Raw genomic sequence first — 5,219 nt, forward strand, 5'->3', positions numbered from 1 at the left:
CAAAGCACTGATCTCACTCTACATGTAGCTAGTACTGATGTGCTCTGTGGGAATAGACAAAAACTGTGATTGAAATATTAACATTGCTGTATATTATAGCAGTAGATAAAACTATTCAAATGCTCTTAAACAGAGTAAATGGTACTTTTAGAGTTCTCTCAGTTGAGTAAATTCCACTGATTTGTCTGCTTTAGCCTCTTAGTGTCTTGTTACTTAATAAATGACTGGATTAAATGAGTGCTTAGTTACTGGTGTGAGTGTGTAATTGTGTGTGTGTATGCACACACATGCGTGCACACACACACAGGTAATTTATATATATAGTTTTTTATAAGTTCTGATGTCACTTAAAGATAATTTATATCTGATAAAGAGTAATTTTTAGCTTTTTTACTTGTTTCAATATAAATATATATATATATGAATTTTATGGTATTTGGAAACTGAGTGGCTACAGAAAATGAGAGAGTTCCTCTGTCCAACACCATAGTCTACATGACGATCACTGCTGGCTGATTTCACCTTTGGAGTCACCAGCATCAACTCCATTGCAAGCAGATAAATTACTTAAGAGACAGTACACATGTACAAAATACATGTCAGTATTTTGCCAAATAAGAGCTTTGCTCTTTTTCTATGATGTTAGACATAAGTCTGATTTTATACACGTGCTCTTTTTTCCTATGTAAAGGAGTTAACAGGATTAGATTTTGTGATTCCTTACATAACCACTTCAATTTTTGTGACTGTGCATTGAGAAATGTGTCCAGTGTGATGTGGAAAAGAACCTGCAATTTGGAAGAAGGAGAGGAAAACAGGAGTCTCTTTCTCAAGAGAACACATTCATTGACTTCATAAATGTGAGATCAAATTCTACCTTCAGAAATGGACAAATCTCTTCTAAACACAGCGGGACCAATATGAGCTTACCTGAGAGCTGAATTTGAGCTACAAGGTCAAGCAGAAACATTTTCTTACCTGTGAACCCAGCTACAGTGGTAGAAGACATGTTATTATTATACGCTAGTTCGAACAGTCAGGCAACAGTCTGATTTACTAATTTTATGCTGCCAAAACTCTAAGAAAATCTGATCAAGCTCTAACACACTAAAATCTTGCTGGTAAAAAAAAAAATCTCAGAGTAGAGTATGCTGTGTATTATTTTAGCAAAATTAATTACTGATAATAAATATTGGTCCATACTGGTCATAGGTAAGAGTTACAGAAACAAAGCAGGACCTCTTTATATGGAGTTTTTATAAATTAGTTTATGTTTCTATTTCCTGTTCTGTATTTCTTCTGTGAATTCCCACTGAAATCTGAGGAGTACACATGTGAAAGGAAAGCAGGATGCAGAACAAATGACAAGTGTTATGTGAGTGTTCATAGTTAATTTATTGGGTCATGGATCAAGTGTTGGATCGAGAAAAATAGTATAAAGACAGTGGGTTTTCCATTAAATTGTCATTAAAGATTTAGAGTTTAGGGCTTGGGTTTGTTGGTTTTGTTTGTTTGTTGTTTTTTTTTGTTTTTTTTTTAAAAAAGGTAAATTGGACTATTAAGTGTTTCTAAAGCAGTCTTCAGAGTAGTCCCTGAGCTTTCTACCATACAGGAAAAAGTGCCTCATTTAAAGAGAAGGAGGTTTCCTTACACTGCCCCTGATATTAGTGACAGCTCCATTGTAATATCTTAATTGTAGATTAATTCTGTAATCTATCAAGTATACCTTAAACTTTCATTTTCTTTTAAAACACGTGGAACCATTTTCCTCCTATGTAAATTAACAGATTCCAAAACATTGTTTTATTGGGGCTAAGATAAAAGATTGATAAAGGTTTACCTACTGTTGGCCTTGTCACAATTCCTTAGTATTTTTAAGTGAGTAGGAAACAACATCTTTGGGTATCTGTTTCACTTAACAAAAGAAAACAGATTTAAAAGCTCAGCAGAGAATATCTGAGTATATAACAAAAGATGTGATTGTGTTCTTTAAACAATGTGATTTGATTTTATTTTAATTTTTTTAGCAAAATGATTCCTCAGATGTATTTCCCATAATGGCCCTTAAAGCATTTACTGAAGTGCTAGCTAATGGGTTTGGGTTTTTTTTAGAAATTAGTTTTCACTGTTAGAGGGAGTTAAATTATGTGAGCAGAGGACAATGGAGGTGAGTTCTTTGTGGGAGAAAGATTAGAGCTGTAATACCCATCTCGCAGACACATGACACTGCTACTACTTTTCTTCTGTAGCACTTAATTGGCATCGCAGTGCTGCCTGTGAAGGGGCACGGCCAGTATTTCCTTATCAGACACCTGCCTGAATGTTTGTTATGCTCTGGTCAAATACAGCAGGCTCACAGGACAAATTGCACTGTAAGCTGTTTGCTGTCCTGAGGTTAAAAAAAAAAAAGCTTTTTAAGAAAAGAAAAAAAAAAAAGAAAAAGAAAGAAAGAAAGAAAGAAAGAAAGAAAGAAAGAAAGAAAGAGCAAGCTTTTTTGCATCTCCCTCATGGTTTTGCTGTATTGTGGAGGAGGCTAGTGAAAAAGAATAAGCTGCTGCTAATGTGACAGGTCAAGGCTTTTAGAAGGCCCATGGGGAGCTTATACAGAACAGGATCCTTGGGAGGAGGCTTTGTTTCTAGGGGTGGAATCTGTCCATGAGAAACTCTGGCTTTGCTTGGTACTTGTTTCCCTCTGCCTTTGACCATGTTTTTCAGAAGAGCTGCTGCAGGAGATGAATAGCCCAACAAAAGCCTCACTATTTAGGGAGCTGTGTTCCCTCAGCACATGACCTTAAATGAGAAAGCAGCCTGTAATTCACAAAGAATTTCCTCAGTGATTGCAGAAGGACTCTGCTTCCTACAGTGTTTAATATGGGAGATATTAAAGACGAATTAGTTCATATTAGTTTTCAATGTATTGTGCGTCAAAGATGCTCGTAAAAATAGGGGAAAAATATCTAGCGTAAGAATAGAACGTTCCAAACTTCTTAAATAAAGCTTCTTATACTAGGCTTCTTCAAAAAATGAAAAAAAAGGTCAAATAATTTGACTACAGGCCTATACCCCAAAATATACCAGAAGATACTGTTGCATCTCTTTGTTGATTTTCAGAGTTGTTTTTAGATTAGCTCCCACAAACAGAACACGTGCATGACTTTTCACAGTGGATTTGTTAATGTTAAAATCCATGTGTACAGTTTTCAAATTCTAATGCCACTTTTTTTTACCTATAATTCATTATTTGTCTAACATTTCAGAAATTACATGTTTATGCAATTAAAAAGCAGGCATTTTACTTCAGATTTTTTTTTTATAGACTCTGAAAAGAATACTATTAATTGATTATTTTGAAGTATCCTGAGTACCTTAATAACATTGCTACAGAAGTGTGTGGGAAAACAGCTGTTTTATCCAGAAAATGTATACATGGTATGCAAGGAATTTTCATTGTGCCCAGCTGAAATTCCCTTACGTTCACAAGGCATGTTGAAAGTGAACCTTAAAAAGGAAGGACATTTGTATAGGCATAGTTTACATTTTATCCATTATTTTCAACTGGATTTATTTTTTCCTTTCTATGGTGTCATGAGAACCTGCTATATAAAGTATTCTTCAGATTGTAGTGGAAAAAATTATTTTCCCAGTCTGATCATGTATGTTATTTGTTTCCTGCTTAATGTGCATTCTTAAATGTACATGTGTTGCAAACTGTGGGAGTGAACATGTGAAGCAGCTTCATGCAACCCTTAGTCCTAAAGCAGCCATAAGGCCTAGTGATGCCCAAGGCAGAGAGATGCAAGGGTACTGCTGCCTGTGCAGGGACTTGGAGAGCAGCAGCATCCCTACAGAGTTGGTGCTCTGAGACCACACTTCTCCATTTGTTAGGGCAGGAGACATCTTCAAAGTAGGTTGGCTCGGCAGAGGTGGTACTGTTTCTATCCTAGGCACTTGACCACATGCTCTCATCAGCGCTGCAGGCTTTTCACGTCTTTACTCATCAAAAAATGCTGGCATGTCACATAGTAAGGGGCTGCCTGTGCCAGTGCGTACTGTAAACCTGGATGCTGCGGACCTCCGTAAAAGCTTCTGGGAAGTCTTTTGGCATCTTCCCATTGACTTCCCACCACCCCCAGGTTCTCCACCAGGCAGCCTTCAGGAATGTAAGCTGTAGCTGGGAAAGGGTCCTTCTCATAGAGGCATTTGTGCTGAATCAGTGCTGAGTGAAGCGCAGTGCCAGTGTTCTGGCTGTCCACTTGCAAGAGAGGGAAGAGATTTATTTGCTAAGCAGAAATGCAGCAGTAGTTAAGAAGAACACTACTTTTTAATTATGATCTTGACACTGCTCCGATGCACAGGCAGCTCACGGATCTTACAGGGAATTTAAATTCATGGAGGGGGAAAAAGGTTAAAATTAGCCAGCATGAATGCATTTCTATAGTGAGCCAAATCAGTGGGGTTTCATTGAGTGCAAGCCAGCTCAGAATGGTTGGCTTTCTGGGGTAAAAAAAGAAAAAGAAAAAAAAAAAAAATGAAAATAAGTAGATTCTTAAGCTTTAGAAATGCTGCTCTGGATTGCATGTTCTTCTTATTTCCTTTTCTGCACAAAGTCTTAAAAAAAAGTACTTTCTTATTAAAAAAAAAAAAAATGTCTGGCATTTGTTAAAATAATGGCCTCTACCCAAAGCCTAACATTTCATCCTGATACCTACATTACGTTTGGGCTGTTTCAGTTACATTTTGAAGAGAGATGTTGAAAGATGAAAGCTTCTTTTGGGAAGGCATTAGTGTTGGATGAATCCACTGTGCTAGCATCTTCTTCACTTTTACTTACTACTGCTCCCAAAAATAAAGCTACTTTAAAGTGTCTTATTTAGCAATGGTGTGACAGTTTTTAATAATACTACAGTTTTTAACTTTCTATTTAACATATACTACCTTTTGTAAAAAAAGTACCTAATAAATAATGTTTCTCTAGATTTTATGCATAGAGAATGTTAGTAAGGGAAGAGGTTTTAAATAAATTTATAACTTCTTATTGTTAATTTTACATTTTAAATGATACTTCTAAATCACTACTTTTGTTTGTCTGAATATTTTATTATTTAAAATAGTATATTTTATAGCTGTTTATTAATTTCAGTTGACTACTAACTTCTATTTTGATATTTATTAATGAATTGACACTGTAGTATATTGAGATGTTTATTTTTCTATCAATC

The sequence above is a fragment of the Antrostomus carolinensis genome, unplaced genomic scaffold (genome assembly GCF_000700745.2).
Source record: "Antrostomus carolinensis isolate BGI_N321 unplaced genomic scaffold, ASM70074v2 scaffold2129, whole genome shotgun sequence".
Lineage (NCBI taxonomy): Eukaryota > Metazoa > Chordata > Aves > Caprimulgiformes > Caprimulgidae > Antrostomus > Antrostomus carolinensis.